Genomic DNA, 22,110 nt, shown 5'->3' on the forward strand with positions numbered 1-22,110 from the left:
CGAAGTTGTTAACGCATTCAAAGTGATGGCTTCCATATGCTCTCATGTTTTATTGTCTGTACGTGTAAGGATAGTCAAACTGCATCCCTTTTGTATCTTCATTTTATAAACATCATGGTGTTGTACTGAAATGATTCCCTGATCAAGTTTTATTTAGTAGTTTCTCATTGGATATCATGCAGAGCCCTGTTCGGAATATGAATTCCTTGAAGCTGTAACTCATCAGTGTACTTCTGTTTTAGTTGTTAAAGAATTATCTGAGCCCAATCCTGCCATTCTAAGCCAAACCATTCATTTAATGGGACCTTTTCTGAGTAAAGACAGAGTCAAATTAGAGTGGAGTGGGTATTACTATTATTCTTGTTATTATTTTTTGTCTTGTCATATTTATGAGAAAATCTAGCACATTCTTTGTGAACTGTACAGAGAAGAAGCCTCTGAAAAATGTAGCTTGCAGAAAAATATTTACAATGTTGGTATACTGTATCTTTTTCCAGACTTCTTATATACCTTATTTTTCTTTATCACATGTTTGGCAATGAAGGAATGTTTTGTTGTGTTCTTGAACATACTATTTATTTTTAATACTTGGATTTTTTTTTTACAATAAATATTTATATGCATTTCATTTCTATGGCTATTTTTACAAATGTGCACTTTTAAATTATGTGTTTGTACTGATGATACCGAGCCATTCCTAAAACACGATGTAATCAACCTTCTCTTTCTGTTGATTTTTATATTAGTTGAAAAAAATTGCCCAAACCTGTGTACTATTAATGTGGTGTACAATCAAGTATTAATGAGTGTTTTTTGGTTGGTCTTTAACCTTTTTTAATGTTAATCGTTTTAGGTTGGCATTTACATTAAAAGAACAGAACAAAACAAACCCCTGCTTTGGCTTCATTTCTGCGACAGCATTTTTCAGATCGCAGCCTCCAAACCAACCGTACTTTAAGCACTGGCCAAGGTGCAGGGTGCGGGAACAGAGCCGGTGTCACCCAGGGGCAGCCCTGTCCCTCTGGGGGTGGGTGCGTGTCCCGGTTACCCCCGCAGTGGCACTCTGGCTCCTCAGTGCGACACTGGGGACACTGACACTGCGGTGTTGGACACCAGCACTCGGGGGATTGCCGTGAGTTTTCAGCAGGGCCCACCCCGAGAGGCTGCTGCTCCCCTCCGCCCGAAGGCTTGTTGTTTCGCAGGATGCAACTGCTCTTTTGAACAATTTCCATACACCCCCCTCCAGAATGGGTCCCAGTCACAGCGAAATAAAACCTTTTTATTAGGTTCCTAGGCGGATTTAGGGCATTTTATTTCTTTTTTTAAGAGAGGGAATTCTTTCGTCAACTACAGTAATCTGAAAGTAAGCCTTCTTTGCCTTGCGCATTCCCCTGATGGATGTTAACGCGTTCCGGGGTTCCGCAGCTCCCGGCCCTGCTCGGAGCTCCCTTGGCAGGACAAACCGCAGCTTTGCTGTTTGCGGGGACTTTGCTGTTCGCAGCAGCCTCGGGCACACCGCGGCCCGAACCGGCCGGCCCCTCGCGCATGCGCTGCCCTGATTGCTTTTAGAAAAGGAAAACTTGAAAGAAGTTGCCTAACACACAGAGATGACAAAAAGTTGGCTTTAGCTGCCAGGAATATTGTCAATAGAGAATACATTTGACTACATGAAGGGGGAGAGAGAAAGAAAGAAAGAAAATAATTTAAGAAATAATAGAATTCAAGAAAAAGAAATGAAGGAAAACATTTTTGCTGGTCTGTAAAAGACAAAAACTGGCCCATAAAGGAAAGGAGGGCTAACAGTACATGCTAATTAAAGAATACAATTCTATGGTCTATAATGATTGAGCGAAGACATGTACTTATTACACTTGACTGTCAACAAGGGAAGGAATGTCCCCTCAGACAACATGGTGAGAGACGTGTGGGCATTATTAGTGGCCCTTTTATAGACATTGCCTTTTCTTTCTCAATGCTGACAAACCATTTTGGAGGGAACCATCCCCTGTTGCTTCCTATCATCGATCCCCATGCAAGGCCCTGCATTGTGCAAGTGCATTAATTAAAGACCATTCATTTAACAATAGCACATTGTATGTTCAGGAAAGGAAGATTAGAAATATGAATCAGTAACCGAGACCCGTTTCCGCCGCCTTACCGGGAGAAGCGGAGGGGAAGGAGGTGCAGCGTGCGGTTAAACACCCTGCACCACCCGGACCGAGCGGGGCTCAGCTCCGGTTATGCTTTTTGGGAGAGAAATCCTGAAACCGATTACAATTGGAAACAACAACAACAACAACAGAAAAAGGTTGTCAAGTGTCTCCGTGGGCGCCAGATCGCTCGACCCCGCTCGGCGCCTCGCCAGCCGCCCGCTCCAAGGGGCCGCGCAGCCCGGCACGGCCCGGCTCTGTCCGGAGCCCCAGCCGGGCCCGACCGCGTCCGGGGCTGTGTGCCTGTGCACACACATCCCCTCACGCATTTGTTATGTCAACGGGTTTGCTCCGGCTGCGTGTAGAGGCGCAGGCACAGGACCTGCTCCATCCCTCCCCATCCTGAGCTGCCCAGATTTTTGCAGTCCAAAGGAAAAAACATCTGGTGCCCCAAAGCCGGTCGTGACACAAACGTGACTTATCGTGAGAAGGTAGAAGGAAAACGCAGGGAGAAGGAGGTTATGAGGGAGCGGGGGAAGGACAGAAGACGGATTCCCAGTATCACCCACATGACTTACTAAGCGGCTCCAGCTCCTCTAAAACCTCTGGGCCATATGTTAGTTTATTTACACCCTTTGTCTTTTCGTGTGTCGCCTGGTGAAATAATATTCCTGGGATATAAATGAAAGTAAGCTACAATAAATAAACAAGGGCAGCGCCCGCTAAAGCGATGTGTAACAATTCTGAGTTTCCAACAGAGTATGTCGCTCCCTTGGTTATAATGGGGCCAGGATAGCAATTGAAGCTTTTAGTTAAAGCCCCTAGATTTTTAATGTTGAATGTCACGTTGACTCCACTTTCTGATAGATGACTTAGTTTTTTGCAGGATTACACTATGGGAGGAGAAGGAGGGGGAAGGACAAAAGTCACCGCAAAAGCAACTCTTTAACAGTTAAAAAGAAATGGCACAACAGACTAAGGTGCTCTTAATGATGGTAACATCTCAGAGAAACCTCTGCAACTTCCCGCGAGGCTGACTTCAGTCTCAACTTCTCCATATGGATCCACCCCACTCCGACGCCAGGACCACTCTGGCTCCTTTGGATCAGGCGCCGAGACCCCGCGGGGCTGCAGAGGGTGCGGGCAGCAGCTCCCGAGTTTAAAATCCATGCACCAACTTCGTTTTCTTCGTCATGAGGCAGCCAACCTCATGGCCGGGCTGGAGCTCGCCGGTCTACAAGGAAACCTTTTTCCTAAAATAAATAGGACGCTCTAACAGATCGGCATATTTTTTCTTACCCCCTAGTCAATGCTACCAAGAGGATCGGCTGGCTCTCTAGTGCCGCAAAACCCTTCTCCGGGTCACTGCGGGTTGCCTGGGCTGGGGAAGCCGCCCCGGGGGTCCGGGCTGAGCCCCCGGGACAGCGCTGCCCGCAGCTCCCTCCTGCCTCCCCTGCCTCGCTGCTGGCCCTGGGGGTACCTGCTACAGCACGCCCTGAACATCAGACAAAAGCGCGGGCACCACCACTCCCCCTCATCCCCCCAGCTGTTTCGGGAAGACACACACAAAAAAAATTAGTCTTCAACTTTTGACTAGTGTCTGCTGGCTTAAATTATCCTCTGCCCTGGTTGGGGGCATCGGTGAAGCAATGCGAGCTCCCTGCTCCATCCCCCGCTGCCGCGGGCGGCCGGGAATCAGGGTGCGCCTGAACTTGGGCACAGGCGGGCTGCCCTCCCTCCTCCCTCGTCACGGGGAGTCCCGGAGTGGGGAGTCACAGGGAGGTTTCAAGGGGGGAGGTTTTGTTATCCCTACCTGAGGACAGATTAATCCCCGCATATACTTGATAAAGATGAAGATCTTGCTGGGAGGAAGAGGGGGAAAAAACGGGTAGGAAAAGAAAGGAATCACTGGATTGTTATTGTCTAGAAAACAGGCCACCTTAAAAAACCTGTTGTAGAAATACAGAGAGTCCTTTAAGTGTGAAATATCATTTCATTGTAAATAGTCAAAAAAGAGTCGGTAATCCAACTTCCGGAAACTGTTCTGAATTATTTCAGCAGACTCTTTTAAAAGAGGATTAGCAGGGCTTTAGGGGCAAAATCCTTCTGTTTTATTCAATCTCTGATTTTATGTTATAATTACTAGATGTAAAGACTCGCGAATTAGTATGCAGGCGTCGTTCAGACATTATGCAGGTGCTATTCTAATCATTCAGCTTTTTAATTAAGGAACGAGGTAAGAAAACAGAATCATAAAAACACTTTTGTGAGAGCTGAGAAAATCGTGAGCGACTGCATGAATAAAGCCTTTATACCTTATCCTGACAGGTCAGACACCAATTGCCTGACTTACGACCTTTTCTTGCTGAAACAATGGTTAACAGCTTTCTCACCTTGTTCCCATTATAGCCTTTATTCTCGCAGAGAATTTATGGAAATGGCCCTAAAATGCTTACACTAAAGGGGGAGATGCAAAAAGGTATTGCAGTTTTAATTGGTGCGTGTCCCGTACAAAGATACTTTAATTCGGGTCGTGCGGGAATTGAGGCACTCGGCTTGGCACGAGGATTTGGGTAGATCGAAACGGTTTGAAGCATAAAATTCTCCTTCAGGAGAGGAGGGGACACAAACAAACAAAAAAGCCACCCAAAGTTGCCGGGATGCCTGGACAGCCGCCGCGGCTGGGACGGCGCGGGGTCCCCCTTTGTTCAGCGCATCAGAAGGCATCGCGTTCCCTGGTCCCGCGATGCAAACTTAAAGCCTTTGTGGGGCTTTGTTATTATTATTTAATTTCTTTCCCTTGCCTTCCTGCTCTCCCCTCCTCTCCACCCTCCCTACGCCTGGCACGACTGCATCACGTGTATTAACATATGAATGAAACAACCAGAGCCAATGCACTTAAGGTAATACCTATGCTCCGATCTCGCCTGATTATCTTTTTATAGAAAGTTACATTAACTAATGACATTTACATAAATATGAATAATTAGTAAGGTAAGTAATTCTGCTCCGACGGGGGAAGGCGGAGTAGGGAAGAGCCTGAGACCTGAGCCCAATTTTCGTCTCGGTAGACCTGGACGCTGCTTCGCCCTGGCACTGGACAGGAGGCATGGAGTCCTCTGCGGGGAGGAGGAGAACTGTCACGTTTATATTGTTTTCTCTCTATTTTTTTTTCTCCTCCACCCCCCCCCCCCGTTTTTTTTCCCTAATGCGAAACTTTTCTCTTGTGCCCCTCTTTTATCTCCCCTCCAGACCTCCAGTTCTGAGCAGAGTTCAGTGGCTGTAAATGATAGGTTCCCAAAAGCATCAATCCGCGCTCCTCTAGTACTTGGCCGAGAACAATGCAAGTATTAGGATATCAGCAGCACTCGAAATGATCACGCGTTAAATTATTTTGCTTTCACGGATGAGGGGGCTTTTTTCCAATGTAAATCAAGCGCTTTAGTTATTAAGTCTGAACACTAATCTCCAACAACCTTTACATAATGTGGCAGAATGTGCCACACCACTTCGCACCTGCACTATGAATAGAGCCGCCTTTTCAATGTAAGACACGCTTGTTGCCCCTGGGCTCCAAAGGAGTTGTGTGAATAAGTCAAGCTTTTTGAATACCCCTACTCGCTTTCTCTTCCTCCTTTGATCACAGAAAATGTCTTCTAATTTGTCCTTTTTCATTGTAACAACGTTTTCAAGTCTCTTTTTATTTTCCAAACCACATATTTATAAAGAACATAAATCGCCCCAGAAAACAAAAGTTCTCTCCTCGCCAACTGGCCGAGTAGCCTATGACCACTTTGTTATTCACAACGAGAAGGGGAAAACAAAGTTCTCGCAAAGACTGTTGCTTCTCGAGTTTGTCCTAAACAAACGTTTAACTTTGGGACAGGACGCGGGGGGAGAAACATGTTTGTTTCCTTCAAAAACAAGGGCAGGTCCATTTGCCTTGGCGATCTGCTTGCTGCTCGCTCCAGGATGGTGGGCAGCTGCGTTTCAACCTTCTACCGGCGATAAATGGCAAGGAGGAGGGCAGAAGGGACCGCTATCTCTCTTTGACCACTGGAGTGACTGAAGCCTCCGCCAACTTCCTGAGCCCACCAGACAGCTCAGGGCGAAGACAGCTGTAGCGAGCGGGTTTGCACGCATTGATTCTTAGCTGAGCTGCCTACTTTGACGACCTTCGAGGATAATGAACTCTAATTTATAAATCCGAGAAAGGTGTCAAAGTTAACAGGGAGCGGAACCGCTGGGCTCCTTTCTACCCCACCCCGCCATCTCCCCGGCACTATTTCTCCGCCGAGGAACGGGGCAGCGGCTGCCCCGGCGCCCAGCGCGCCGTGCCCGGCCCGGTGGCTCCAGGCTGCCCCCGCCGCTCCGCAGCCCCGCATCAGCTGCGGGGGCAGGGGCGAGAGCCCTGCAGGGATTCCACCCCCCGCTTCCACCTCAGCCCTTTCTCAGACATCTCCGAGGTGCTTTGCCCGAGTGTCTGCTCAGGAGCAGTAGGTTAATGGCATTTTAGTGAAGTTGCTCTCTCTGCAGGCTAAGCCCAACCTAGGAGTTTCTCACTCCTCCTTCTCGCAGACGGGTTTCCGGACGACTCTTTAACATCGCTATTCATTAGCACGTTAATCAAGGCTGTAATCCCGGCGAAGAGGTGCCTGTGCATTCCTGCTGCAGCCAAAGCCGCCTCTCGAGCGTGCACCTATGCGCAGCGCCCGCTCCCCCCTCCGACGGGCGCTTCCACCGACAGGCTCTCTCCTTACATTACCGTAGGCTCCGGCTAAGAAAACTAACAAACCCTTCTAATACAGTTTAAAACACTTTGATGTCTTGCCAAGAAACACACTTCCTTCAAGAGACAAGTCAACATTTGTTTTTCACATTAAATGGCATTTAGTTGCCACTGAAAAAATGATGCTGAAGGACCACTTTTTAATTCGATGTATAACAACCGCGGGGGTCTAAGAGAAAATAACGGCGAAAGCTATAGACACAAATAACTAAATTACCAAAACGTTAGTATATCTCCTAGGTTCATTAATATGTAACAGACTCCCCAGTTAATCTCCAAAAGCCAGTGTTCCCCCTCTAAAATAGCACTCTGGGACGAATTGTACAGGAGATCAATCACTGCTAATGCAGTAAGGTTTACTGCAAGGGGGGAAAAAGCTATTTACACCTTCAAATAGAAGCTTTTGAGATTTAAGAGTAAGGGTCATACATCACCAAGAATAAATGATTATGAATTGGTAAACGCGCCCTCCAGCCATTAGCTATGCGACGCGATTTATCATTTCTGGGTGTTTTTCTTTTTAAAATCATCCGGCTGTTTGAAAAGAAAAGCATGACGGAGAAAAAAAACACCGCGGGAAAGTTTGTTTTTGCATATACTATAAGTCATCAAAACATGGCTATTCAGAAATAAACGGGGTCACTTATGAACTGCTTAACGAGAGACAATAAAGCCCTTTCATTGTACGCTTTTATGACTCAGGGATCGGTGGGCTTCTCCCAGCCCAGCCTCCGTCCGTCTCTGCCTTTTTTCCTCCTTTCGTTGTAAGTCACAAGCCCGCGAGTGTTCTAAGAAATCATTCACGCCCTAAAAAAATTTAAAATTTTTTTAAAAAGCCAAAACCAAATAAAAAACTGTTGCCAGCGTCTTTCCGTCGCCTGGCACGTATTGAACTTAAACTACACGAGATATTTTGCCAGTTTTGAACAATTGCCAGTCTTTATCCCAGATGGTCAGAATGAGCCGTGTGAGGAGTGGACGGGGAGGACCTGCCCTAGACGTGAGATGGTGGGACAGGAGACCTCTTGCTCCTTGTCTCTATCAGAAAAAAATAAAATATATGAGGGCCAGTTTGGGTGGAAAACCTTGCAGCCCAGGTCCGTAGAAGCCATCTCAGCACGTCGGGCGATATCTAGATATTCGTGTGTGTGCGTAGTTGACTTTATTTTTTTTAAACGATTATCATTGAAACTCTTTCGCAATGCCAAGCAAACCTTTTTCCACTTAGACTCCGCTCAGGGCGGTGGGAATGTTGTTCATCAAATGAAACAATTTGCAATAAAACACATACTTCAGAGATGGGAAAGAATGACAGCGTGCTGCCGAAGGGCGGGGAGGGGAGAGGAGAGAAGAGGAGAGCTGGCGGCCCCCCTGCCCGGCTGCTGCTGGCCGTGGGAGCGGCTCCCAGGGCCGGGCAGCGCGGCCCGGCCTGGGGCAGGCAGCGGGATCTGCCATCGGGGACACAGCCGGGACATCCAAAGGACAGGGGCAGCCTGACCAACGAGGCTCTGGCGGGGAAGTCACCTGCCATCTCCTCCAAACCTCTCTCGCTCCATAAACAGCTAAGCGCCAGCCCAGGTGCGAGGTGCTGGCTGTGCACAGGGAGGACGTCGAGGGCCGCCTCTCTGGCACTCTCTCTGGACGTGGCCCTCGGAGAGCCTGCAGGCCTCTGGCAGAGGTGTGTTAGGACATCCGCTCGGGGGTTCCCTAAACTCTCACATCCCGCTGCCCCGATACGTCGGGTTTCAATTGTGACAAGTGCCTGTTTTCTTAGGGTAAGAGATTTAATATGTCTGGTGAAAGGGTCTGTGGCAGTGAGGCTCACAGCAGGTAAGCAGCTCTGCCAGGAGGCTTTTTAGTCCCACTTCTAAGACTCCTAACATATTTGCAAGATTTGGGAATAAAGTGACTTGGTTTTAGTCTCGAGGACGAGCTGAGATTTCTGGTTTGTTTTACAAGCTCGTTACAGGCACATTTGGCCAACGGGCACTGTTTTATGTAAAGACAAAGACACAGAGCCCATTCTGAGAAATGCGGGGCTTTTAGAAAACTCTGCTCCGTGTCTTATTGTCTACTGGGTGGCTTTGGGGGAAAAAAACTGCTCAAACACAAACCCCAAACTCAAGGCACTTGCACGCGATGGGCTGCTGACCCTCCGAGTGCAAATACCTTGGAGGTACATGGGGACATTTATCGGGGGATGCTGTCCTGGTCACGGTAAGCACCGAAGCGCTCCTGTGCCAGCCTCGGAGAGCCGGGGACGTGGGTGGCACAGGACCCCATTCGGGCGGCCGCCCTGTGCCCCTCGCCCACCAAAACAGCGGCCACCTCGCCCTGGACTTCACAGGGGCATGAGCAAAGTGTGCGCTGTGCAGAGAAGAAGGAGGACCGTGGAAACCTTCCCTGGGAGCCGCCGGTGGGATGCGGAGGGGGCGGGCAGGGGCACTGCCCAGGCCTGCCCGCACCCCCGGCCTTCGCAGCCTCCTCTGCCCACGCCGAACTGCGCCTGCTGCCCTCTCTCTCCCTCTCTCCCTCTCTCCCTCTCTCCCTCTCTCTCCCTTCTCTCCCTCTCTCTGAGAAGACGAGTGATAATAAACTCCAATTCTCTTTGTCACAGGAGAGCAAAGGGAGGCCGGTCCCTGCCTCCCCGGGGTCCCCACTGGAACGTCCACTTCTTGGTCCGCCAAAGAGGACTGGCGGGCAACACGTTTCGCTCAGAAATCCTCTTTTCTTTTAGAAACCCATCTCACAATGCAGAGGAAGGGAAAAAAATAATAGTCCGAGATGATCTAGTTCTTTTTGAATAGATGAAATTGTTTCCTTGAATATCTAATGCTGCAATTCCAGTTCGAACTACACCCATTTCCTCTTTATTACATCATTCTGCATTTTATTTCTATGATTTTATGTTTTACTGCTGTTCCTGCAGAAGTCTATATTTTCAGCGTTATAGAAAGTCTCTGAAGATCCATAAGATTATTATTTATCTGACTTTCTCTGTCTCCGAGTGCTGTATACATTATATAATTGCCTTAAAATGTTTTCATAAATTACATTCAGAAATGTGTCATAGTAAATTACCTTTGTAATAAAATGTAAAAAATGCAAATGGCTGTTGTCTTTATTACGTTTTAAACCATTGGTTTATCTGCACTATTTCACTTGTCAGTTGCACAATATGTTGTATAAAGGGAAAGCACAGTTTGATAACAGATAGATGGAACCTCGTGTGTAATCTAGCAGGCACGTACAGTTTGGGTCATTTCCTTATCTCCCGCAGAAAAGACATTATCCCCCTCATATTTACATACTTTTCAATATTTGTCAAACAATCATAAATTATAAATTAATGAAATGTTCGACAGTCTTCAGAGATCAGGCTAATGAAGACATTTACCTTTTTGGTGATTTGGATTCTCATCTTTGTAAGTTTAATGACATTTAGACTCTCACGGTTTATTAGGCTTTATTAGATTTGTCCTTCACTCCTGCTGTCATTCAGATGTCTCTGCATAAACATCACCTGCTTCAGGTACAAGAACAAATCGCCTCCTTCCCCTGGAGCAGCAGCGACGCCGCGCCTGGGCGCGGAGCGGGGCCGGGGCCGCGCAGGCCGCTCGCTGCTGTCCTGGCCGGCCCCTCGGGCTCTCGCCCCCCGGCCGGGCTGGCATCCCGCTCTGCGGCCACCCCATCCCCGGGGCGGGAGCTGCTGAACGCCCTCCCAAGCCAAGGAACCCATCTGCCTTTGGTTACGGCGGAGCCCGAGCCCAGCCCGCAGACAGGCGCACCCAGCCCGGCCCCTCGGGGCCACCCGGCCCTGTGGGGCTCCCGAGTGACCCCGCATCGTGCCAGTGCCACGCGGCGCTCCCAGCACGCTGTTTGCTCTCTCCCTGCGCTCCGAGGGCAGTGCCTGGGCCGGCCGGGCGGGCAGCCTGGCCCCGCTCGGGACCTCGCTCCAAGGGTGGTATCTGCCCACCTAACGTGGTTGGGCTGCAGAAATTAAGTTGTGCCCAGAAAGGTCGGCACTCGTCCTCCTGCACCTTTGCGCGGAGAGGCGCACGCTGACTCCCGCCGGCCAGAGCCTGGCGCCATCTTCACGGGAACAAAGACCCGGGGCTCCCCAGCCTCGCCGCCGCCCGGTAATCGAGTTTCCTAATTTCATTACTCCGCTGGCAAATGTCAGGAGCATGTGTTGGGGCACGCTGCCCCCGCCTCTCCGCACGCCCCGGTCCCCGGGGACCTGCCGAGCGCCTCGACGGCCCCGGCCCCGCGCATCTCCCGGCCCTGGCAGCGGCAGCGGGGCTGGGCACGGCCTCACAGCCCCTGAGCTCCGTCAGAGGCCGGCTCTGAACCTCGCGCCACGAACCTCGAACATTATTTGTCGAGGCTTCCAAATATTTCCAAACAACGCTTTTTAAAAACACAACGGAGAGTTATTAAAGCGCTTGTTGGTAAAGTGAGCATGTGTTCTGCAATCATCAAAAATTGATATGTACCACCAGTAAAGTAATTATGCACCATCCTGAGGATACGAGAACAGTACATTGTTAATCCACTTGCACACCCGTTGACTTGCAGCATCAGGCTGCAAATAGCTTAATTAAGTCATACACGTGGAATATAACCATATTGTTACATTGCATTATGCACACTATATCTCAATTTATTGGGACAATTAATGCCAGTGATAGACCTCGGGCGAAAAATATTAACCACAAAGCACTAAAGTTGCATTCTGGTGACATTTGCAGTACGGCAAGTAAACATTGAAACAAGGCACAGCCTTCGAGAGCTGCGAGGGCTGCGGGGACGCCTGTGTCCCCAGCCCGTCCTTAGCAGGCGGTGGGCAGCCGGAGGGAGCGACCTCCACATTCTCAGTTCCTTGGCTGAGTCCTGACTTGAGAAAGCGTTCGGAGGACCAAAACCGAAAAAGCCCTTATTATTTTTTACTTCAGGGAAGTTTGGGTTGGTTGGGAGCTCCAGGATCGGTCCTCAGGAGGTGTGAAGTGCAGGGCAAGGGGCCTCAGAGCCAGAGCGAGTTTCCTCGCAGAGCAGAGGAGCTGTAACGCAGCGGGGCAGGGATTGAACGCCCGCGTTTCACCGGCAGCCTACAGCCCGGAGGACACACCAGCCCGTCTAACATCCTGCACACTGTAAACATGACCACATGTCCCTATTCCTGCAGGGAAGCGGCGAGGCTGCGTCCCGGGACGTGACCCTGGGCTGGCTCCCGGCCCACCGTGCCCGGAGCGCGGCAGAGCCGGCCCGGTGGGCCCGGATCCCGATGGAACCGGGTCACAGCGTGTCGGCAGTGCCCGGTCAGTCAGTGGCCAGGGCGGGGAAGTTCAGCTGGTGACCAAGGTGGGGACAGTCAGCCCAGCCGGCAGCGCTCAGGCCCCCACCCGGGACAGCCTGTCCCCTCACCCGCTCCAAACTGCGGGGATCCCCCGCACCGTCCCTCGAGGGAGCCGGGGGTGCGGGCAGCGCCAGGAGCGCTCCCAGCATCACCTGTCCCCGGGGGATCTCCAAGCGCTCTGCACAGCCTTCACAGCTGGGGGAGGCGGTGAGACCTGTCCCACGCAGAGGGAAGCGCTGGGAAGGAAGGGCCAAGGGGGCAGCTCCGAGGGGCAGAAGTTTTCTTTGTCCAGATCATTTATGTAAGCAGGGGCAGGTACGCTTCTGGCAGCACGCTACTGGGTGGTACCCCTTTATCCTCTGAATTACCCCCATTTCTGTAAAACCGCTCAGAATCGATATTATTTTATGGGCAATCAAATATTCCTAAATCACAACCAAAACTTCTTTGGTCGACCGATTTAACTGCTTCCTCCAAATTTTCTAAACACCCTTTTATGCTCTGTCATTCCCAGTGGGATGAAGCCTCTTCAAATTTCCCCAGCTTGCGTTCTTTGGGGATGCAAGGGCCGATTTCCAGCCTCTCGAGGTATTTGATTTAACGGATTTCTCAAGCGTTTCGGGAAAGAGCCATCTAGAAAACCACCAGGATTCCCCCAGACGTCTCTCTTGCCCACGTCGAGGTGACCCGCTAAGCGCAGCCGCAGGTGGAGGCAGGAGCACCAGTCAGACCCGCGGGCTGGGCAGCGGCGGGGCTGCCAAGGGCAGGGTTTGCTGAGCGGGACACGGGTGTTCCCCCACGCCGCGGTGCCCAGGGCTCCTCAGCAGACACACACACGGGTGGGGAGCTGCTTCTCCCAAAGTTTTTCCTGCCAGCATCTCAGCGCTTCTCGTAAGCCGCAGCGCCGACGGGGAAACCACGGCAAACTGGTTTGTGCTGTCGTGACTGGTGCCGCCTTCACCCCGGCCGCGCCTGTCGGGGAGTCATTCCCGCAGGTGGTTGGGAAACTCCGCAGTAAATTGGCTCTTCGAACGGGGACAGCGTCCAGTGCGCTACTCGCCCACTCAGACACGCAAAAACACCCTCTTTCCTCCACAGAGGAAGGTTTTAGCAGAGTAGAGTTCTCCTATTTCGTTTAGTCGTTTCAAAATTAAGCCAAATATCAAGAGCTCAAATCCCCACTGTCCTGGGGAAACAGGAGGCTCTCGGGGACATCCCTCGGGTGCTGCCCGCAGACTGGACCACAGGCAGGACCTTGTCTCCCCTTGGTGGCTGGCAGCCCCGCCACAGGCAGGACCTTGTCTCCCTTGGTGCCTGGCAGCCCCCACGGCCGCCTCCACGCGTGGGCTCGGCGGCTCCCCCGCGGCAGAGGCTGCAGCCGCCCCCGGGCCCCGCGCTCCGGTGGCCGCGCTACCTGTGCCAGCGGCGGCGTGTGCCCGGGACACCGGGGCTGCGGGCACCGGGATGCACCGGCCCGGCCTCTCCGCCCGCCGCCTGCCCGGCCGGGTCCCGGTGCCGCTGCCAGGGACAGGGGTGGCACACGGGGACAGCTCGGCGTTGGGCACTCGCTGGCGGCTGCAGCCTCCCTCCCACTTGTTCCGCTGGATGGGAGAATTGCGGAAGAAGGGGCGAGAGGCGAGAGGAGCCCGGGCAGGACGGGCAGAGCTGGCAGGGAGCTTACAGTCCGCACTGCCTTCCTGCAGATTATTGTCACCCCTGCACAGCCAGAACTGTCTCCTTCGGACCAGCGGCAGCAGAAACTCTGTCCTGTCACCAGAGCAGGTGGGCACAGCCTCGGACTCAGTGTGAGGCGCCACATCTCTGCCCTCGCTTGCAGCCAGGACAGCTTCTGGAAGCCAATGGCAGTCTCCGAGTGCCACTGGGACCACAAGAATTGCAAAGCTTCTTACGACAGAGGACATTGGAGTTTACTAGTGGTTTTAGGGCTGTTTATGAGTGTTTCCTAACAACAAACAAAGTCAACCCCCTGCCCCACACAGTTGCTAACTTGTGGTATTTATTTTTGTCATAATTATTAATAGCAGTTATTATTGAGATCTATTTATTACTCAGAAGAGGGACAGGAGCTGATTCACAGCACAACCTTCAGCTGCAATCCCTGCAGTCCCTTAGACTTGTCCTTTCTGGCTACAGCCGGGGAGCCCTCCCTGGAGACGAGACATGAGGTGCTGTTAAATTTAAAAGTAACACCTTGCCCAGGGACTATGAATGCCACGTCTTTTTTAAAACTAATGAAAATTTCAAAAGGTTAAAAAAGAAAATAAAAAAGAAAAAAATTCTGAGTTGAAGAAGAAAGAAAAATTGTTCGTGACATATGAATTGCAAAAGTTTAGTTTTGTTTATTTATTTGTTGAGACACTTTTAAGGGGGGCGGGGGAAGTGGGACAAAGCACGATAAACACAATAAGAAGCTAAAAGTCTGGAGGACTGTAACTTGGGTGGATTGGTTTAAAGCGGCCAGACTCTGTCTACCTTTGGCCATCTGGCTGATTTAAGCTTTTGCCCCCATGCTGTATGATTTTAGCTTAAAATCTCTTCCGTTGCAGTGCCGCTTTTATTGAATTCATCAAAAGCAAACTTTCCCTGAGGTTTTTTTTTTTTTTTTTTTTTTTTTTTTTTTAAGAAGGGCTAAAATAATAAGTCGACCACTGTGACATTCTCTGGGCTTAGGCCATTTTTCATAACGCAGCTGATACGCTTTTGTGCAGCTAAGGCGACCAAACAGATGAATAACGAGAAAAGTCTCTCGAAAACTAAAGCTTCCAGCTTTTCCCATCTTTAAAAAGTTAAGTAAAATGAGAGGTCCATGTAAAAAAACTCCTTCCAAATCCAAAACCCAAATCCCATCACGCCAAAGATCAGGGCAATACTTTTATACCTCTGAATGGTAACGATGCCTTTTAAACAAGTTACTGCACACACGCACACACGCACACACACACACACACACACACACACACACGCACACGCACACACACTCGCACAAAACTTTAAAGCTTGTGAAACTGCCCAGGTGGTGTTTATAGGACCGTAGCCAGAGAGTTGTAAAGAAATCCGAGACAGTTGAAGCTTAAACTATTTAGAATTACATGACAAAACAATTTTTTTTTCTCAATTTGATTCCTGTTTCACTGTATCCACCGTGTTTAATGCAGGGCTTGAAGGGTCAAGTTGTCTGCAGCACTAAAGAAGAGTCCCACAAATTGTGATGGTTTGGCAGGCGGGGGTAAGTTTATTATTATTTCTGACGTGTTTTCTCATGAGTGTATGCTTGTGTTTAAAGTTTGCGTCGCAAAGAAAATATGCCCTCGTGATTTTAATGTCATTTTAGCCATAAACCAGTTTTGCGCTCAGAATCACGTCTCTAATGCTGTTGATGTTCTTCCTGGAGTTTTGTCAAAAAAGAAAAAATCCTCCTGCTTCTCCCAGCAGCAGAGCAAGGCAGAGCCAGACCCCACGGTGCGGGGCTGGGAGGCGAGTGCCTCTGTGCCACAAGGCAACAAGTAACAATTTCACGAGCGTTCGCCTGGGTTCAAAACAGTAATTTTTATTTGGCTGTTTGTTAGGGTTTTCTTTTTTGGTTCTTTTCTTTTTCGTCCCACTGTCATGTTATTTATATATTTATTTATTTATGTATTTATGTATTTATTTATTTATTTTGCACGTGCATCCCCCCAGACCTGAGCGCCTTAAGACCACAACTGTGAACTCCCTGTTTATTATGAAAAGTACTGTACGTACAGCCTGGGTGGAAGCACAGCCATTGGTTCAAATAAAATGACTATTGATTCAAAGTGCGAGCCCTCCAGGCTGAACCGAGAAGGAAGGAATGGGTCATCATTTTTTTTCTTTTTTTTTTTCTTTTTTCCCTTAAGAGAGAGAGAGAGACAGAGAAAGAGAGAGACGCTTCTAAGCTGTGAGTGTGACAACCACCACCCAGTCCTTTGATTTTTTTTTTTTTTTTTGATAGATAGCAGGGAAAAAATATTCCTATGAGTAATAATAAGGTTTGCTTGGAAAAATCGGCAGGTAGATCACCCTCAGAAACAAATTCCAGCCTTTCCTATTCAAAACATGGCTTTTTTAAAAATTGCGACGACGTGGGGAGGAATGAGGGTAATAAAGTAACTCGGTGCCTCCTCCCCCTCGTCCCCACGCACTTTCAATGAGGAGCCGAGCTGCACCTCCCTGCCCCCGGTCTGTGCTCGCCCAGTTCCTCCGGAGCCGCTCAGTGCCATGGACAGCCCGTCTTCGTTTGTCCGGGGCATGGGGAGGGACAGGAAGCAAATACCAGGAAAGAAATAAATTGCAAGGAAAAGAGGAAAGAAAAAAAAAAGGAAGGGAAAAAAAAAAAAAAAAGGGATGAGGTCAGAAGAGTACAAAAACCACCAGCTTATTGGAAGGCACTTGTTAGCAACGGGAGGTGATGGTGCAGTAGCTGCACCCCGGGCACCCTCCGAGCTTCCAGCCCTTCCACCCGGGAGCTGTCTGGAAACGATCACAGCCGGCTCACAGCTAATAATGCCCTTCGCAGAGGTTTGGTCTGCGGTGCTCGCAGAAAATGCAACTTTTGCCCCATTGGTTAGCTAGGTGAATTAGCACACACTGCAACTGAACAGTACTTGACCTTTGCCTTTATGTTTGCTCAAATGTTTGCCTAAAACACAATCACCCTTGACAAGAGAGCATGCTACCGTGTGACACTGCCTATTCAATAGATAGATGTTCCCTGCCACACACAACCCAGTTCAGCATTTTAAATAGCTTAGGTATTTGTAAAAGCCGTATAAATTAATGTCTGATGATTGCCAGTTGCTGGTTAAAGAGCCGACTATTTAACACGTAAAATAAGAGTCGGCTTAAAAAAGCCCAAACCAGACCAAACCAAAGGATCGGCTGTACAGGGATATAAGGTCAGAAAAGCGAACTTGTGGCCAAGGCGATCAACAGATTCTTAATCTGCCCAATTCACAGCGTGGCTTTGTCGAGCTGCTCTAGCAGCTGGGGTTTGGGATCGGCTATGGCAAACGTACCATGGCACACATCCCCTCAGCCCAGGCACCGTCCCGACACCGCCGATGGCACAGATGTGAGGGCAGAGGTGCGACGGCGCACCTGAGAAATTCACAGGTGGCGCAGGATGGAGGCAGGCGGGTTACCCCGGTGTAAATCTGACCTATCCCTCTTCTCACAAGCCTCTCTGGCTGAAATTGGGCAAACATCACGAAACTTCAGGGGAACAAGCAGAAGTTGCCCTTTGGCGGAGGTGTTTGGTGCGTGAATTCGATCGCTGAGTGCAAGGCATCGCCCCGAAGCCCGCAGGAAGGCACGGGGGAGCCGGGCGGGCAGGGCGGCGGCCGGGGCTCCGCACCCCGCCACAGAGGCGGCACAGAACGGGACGGGACGGGAGGCGGAGAGGGGCACGGAGCAGAAATCGGTCACCTCTCATAAATACAGTCCCCTGTCATAAATACAGTCACCCGTCATATTTATGAGGCAGCGCATCATTCATGAATAGAATGACACCTGATGTGCGGCTTTTGTTTCAAAGGATACTTTATTATTTGGAAACGTGATAAAGCAGTTCTCTGGAAGAGAATATTTATACCAAATGCAGTTTCTGATGTAAGCGGATACCTGCACATCTTGATAGTACTTCCAGTCAGTAAAATATTGTGCAGCCCAACAGGAAAAGTAAAAATGATATTGCAAACAGTTGCTCTGCTTTGATTTACCTTTACTGTCTTCATCTGGAGACTTTTTTTTTTTTGATGGCAAATTTTTTACTGTCTATCAATTTTGGGAAACAGAACTTCCCCCCCTTTCTCTCTCTCTGTGTTTTATTTTCACGTCACTATTAAGTCAGGAGCATTCTTGAAAAATTGATTCATGTTTATACGAACATCTTTCTTCAGATCTAACATTAACTTGGTGTTAAAGCCAAGCAGATAGGCTGAAACCAGCGAGCTATCTTAGCCAAAACAGTTGTTGCAGAAGCGGGATTGAATGGCACCGAGTGAGAAATTTAGCTATTACTCGTTGCCAGTTAGACAGAGAATTTATTTCTATAAATCATTGAAAATTTTTAAATCGACAATTACATTATCTCGTTTACAATTATGCGGGAAATGACGTTTAGGAAAAACAGCGATCGGACTTCACAAATAAGATATTTGCAATTGAAAGGAATCCAAATCTAATGTCACTGGAGGCTGGTTGCTCCCCGATGAGCGCGTTTCCCACCGCACGGACACGCGTGGGGGGCGTGCCCGGCCCCGCACCCCTCCGCAGTAACGCGGACGGAAAGGTCAGAGCCCGCCGAGCCCCCCGCGCCCCGGGGCGCTCAGCCCCCCTCGGCTCGCCCCGCTCTGCCTCCTGACAGAGCCCAGCCGGACCCGGTGGGAACAGCCTTCCCCACGGGCTGAAATGATGCCCCGCACGGTTTGCCTCTGTGCGGCTGGGGTTTGATGTGGACACACGTTTCCTTAAGCTTCTAAGTCACGAGTGACCTGGAATAGCATAGCGCGTACCCCTAGAGGCAAAACAACCGAAGTGAACTTTCAGGCCAGATGATTTTCAAAGCGAAGTTGCGCGGAGGGCGCCGGGGCTCGTTTGTGCCGGGCAGAGCGGGGTGAGAGCCGCGGGCGCGGGCGGTGCGCGGATTCACCCACGCGCGGATTCACCCCGCGCACCGCCCCGGCGCGCAGCCACGGAACTCGTTGGGAACTTCACCCGAGGGAAACGGGAGCCGGGGAAACACCCCAATGAAATGGCCATCCACACCGGGGGAGTTCACAGAGTGTTTAGGGATGCTCTCCTTGATTTTGCTGGCATTTAGAGTCCTTAGGAAGGAGAAACCATCTGTTAAAGGAGAGATAGATTATTCTGCGCAGGCACTGTCAATAATCATTTCAAAACAAAACCACCTTTGAAAAAGGGAGCAATCTGTATAAATCAGAATTAAATATTTTTATTCATTTAGGTGTAGAAAAGCAAGCGTGTCTAATTTTTCCTAGAGTCAAGAAAAAATATTTTCTAATGTTATAACCTCCATTTTAAATAAGGGCTTGATGTGTTCCCGAAATTATTGTTGTTTTCGGCTAATTTTGGTAGGGCGCTTTTTATATTTATTAGATTTTTCTGTGGAAAAGGTAATTCTCTAGGCACTTCGAGAAAAGTTGGAAAGTTGGAGGGCTTTTTAATTTTTTGTGTCTTTTTTTTTTTTTTTTTTTTTTTTTTTTCCCAGCAATCCAATTCCGGTCAGAAATTCTGCTCCTTTTGCACAGTAATGCGCTCTTTCAGAGCAAAGGGCACAGCTCAGTATCATCGCCTGTTTCAGGAATGCCCACATGGCTTGCTTTGCCTTTATATCTTTAATTTCTAAAGGATGAGTTTTGCTGGCAGGAAGATCAAGGAAGTGTCTCTCTTCTATATTTGCTATGCTGCGCAGGTATCTGTAATTAGAATAAGACACCCAGCACAATGAGCAGCTATTGTATGAGAGTTTGAAGCGCGACAGTTCTGCTTCTGGTTCAGAATCGCTGCCTACAGTTATTCTCCGATTTCCGATGCCTATTATGTATACAATCGAGCCTATAATTACCTGCTGATTTCTTTGTAATTGTTAAAGAGAGTTTGTAGCGCTCGGGCAATATTGTCCAGTCGTTATGTCTCCAGAAGCTGTCACGAAAGCTTGAATATACTCTGTACAGTCTGCAAGTAATCAATGAAATTTACGATCTCCACCTCCCCCTCCACACACATTTCCTGTCCAAAGAAGAAAAATTGAGATATGAAGGTGTCTGGGTCTCCTTCCCAGCACCCCTTACAGGGCGGCTTTGGGAGGAAGATGAGTGGCAGGCTCTGCAGTTTCACACGGCAGCGAGGGCTGGATGGGAATGTCCCGCGGGACGGACCCCCGGGAGCGGCGGGGCCGGGGGCTCCGGGGGGCTCCGGGGGGCTCCGGGGGTTCCGGGGGGCTCGGGGGGCTCGGGGGGCTCGGGGGGCTCTCCCTGCCCGGCCGCGGTGTCCCCGCCGCGTGTGCCGGTGGCGGGGCCGGTGCGGGGCCGGGGGCGCTGGGGCTGGCACGGCAGCGCTGCCCCGCTCCCCGCCGTGCCCTGCGGCTCTGCGAGCGCTGAGGGCGATGCCTCCGGCCCCAGCCGAGCGCCCCGCTCCCGTTCACAGCGCTGAAGGCAGCGCGGAGACGCCGCCTCCCCGCGCCCTCGAGTCGCCTCGGGGCCGTGCGTGGATCCCAGCCCCACGGTCCGGCTGCTGCTTCCCCCGAGCCGCCTCCGTGTATCCCTCCCTCCCGCGCCTTCCAGGGCCGCTGCAGCCCGGAGGGAGCCGGGGCTTCCCGCGGAGATGGTGTCACCCATCTCGGGCTGGGTGCGCCTTCACCAGCCCCCCGCAAACCGTCCCAAACGTGTCCGTGTGTTTGAGAGAGCTACTCCAGGCATCTCGCTGCTTTCCTAAACGCCGACCCGCTGCGGCTTTTTTTTTTTTTTTAATCTGTTATTAAAGCAACATTTAGGGAGTGTGCATAATTGTACGGTTAAAAGGCATGGCTGATGCGTCTCAGCTCAGAAGGTCGGATCAGGGTAGCAGCCCCCTGCCCTAAAAGACGGGGGAGGAGAGAAAAGAGGGGGGCCTGAAGTTTGACTAAAGCACTCATAAAAAAAAAAAAAAAAAAAAAAAAAAGATAAAGGAGAAAGGCACTTGCAGGCTGACACAATGGTGACTCCGCCCTGACCCAACAATTAATCTTGGGAAGAGAATGTGACCAGATAGGGTGGGAAGTCGATTCGCCGGGGTGGGTGTGCGGGACGGGAGGAGGAGGGAACGGGAATTGATCTTGAGCCCCAGGCCTGTCACATCTTCTTCCAGTGGTTCTCTTCCAGAGGGGTGAAGCCCAGCCCTCTCCCGTCCCTTCTCTGTAAGGCCCAGGTACTGCCTGCAGTGGAGGCTGTGGGTGTCTCCTCAATCCCCCAGGGCCACCCAAACCCACCAGCTCAGGGATCATCTTTAGGACAGACTCACTTCTGTGGTTTCTGAATGCAGACTGGGAGGAATGGGGACGCTCCAGATGGTAAAGGGACAGCTCTTGGGCACTGAGGGGAGCACTTTTGTGGCATGGCATGGGATCTAGGTTCAAATGTCCCATGCAGGTTGTGGGCAATAGCTGGGAGGCACTGGTAAAGGTTAGGTGATGCCAGGGAGATGCAGCAGTGGAGACTTGGCTCTACATATATTGGATGGTGCACCCAGAACATTCCAGCTGTGGTCTACAGCCAGACTTGAAATTGCCACAGCACATTGCCGGGACATCCAATGCTCTGACACCCGTGAACCCACCCATGACTCTGCCCTGCTGGAAAAAGGCCGTGTCACCCTGTTTCATGTCTGTCTGACAAAAATGCTGAAGTGAGGCCCCCGAGCCCCGGGAAGCCACCCAAGTCCCAGTGCCTGCTTTCAGCCCTCCAGTGAGGGGTGTATCTGCCTGCATTTGCAGTCCACAGCAGAATAAACCCAGACAAGGGGCCTGATGCCCTTGTCTAAATTAATTGACTTCAACTAAGCATTTGGAAAGTGGGGATTTACTTTCAAGAATAACTAAGGAAAGGTAGCCAGAGAGAGAACAAGCTCTGACCGAGGATGTCTGAGTTTCACAATAAACCTTCCTCTAAGTCCCTCTCTTTTCCCAATCTCCCATATCCTCTTGCCCAGAAACTGACTCACTCAGAGTAGGAAACCAGCCTGTGGTGGAGTTAATCAGCGAATCGTGCAGGAACACGTTT

This window comes from Melospiza georgiana, chromosome 10, assembly GCF_028018845.1.
Source record: "Melospiza georgiana isolate bMelGeo1 chromosome 10, bMelGeo1.pri, whole genome shotgun sequence".
Lineage (NCBI taxonomy): Eukaryota > Metazoa > Chordata > Aves > Passeriformes > Passerellidae > Melospiza > Melospiza georgiana.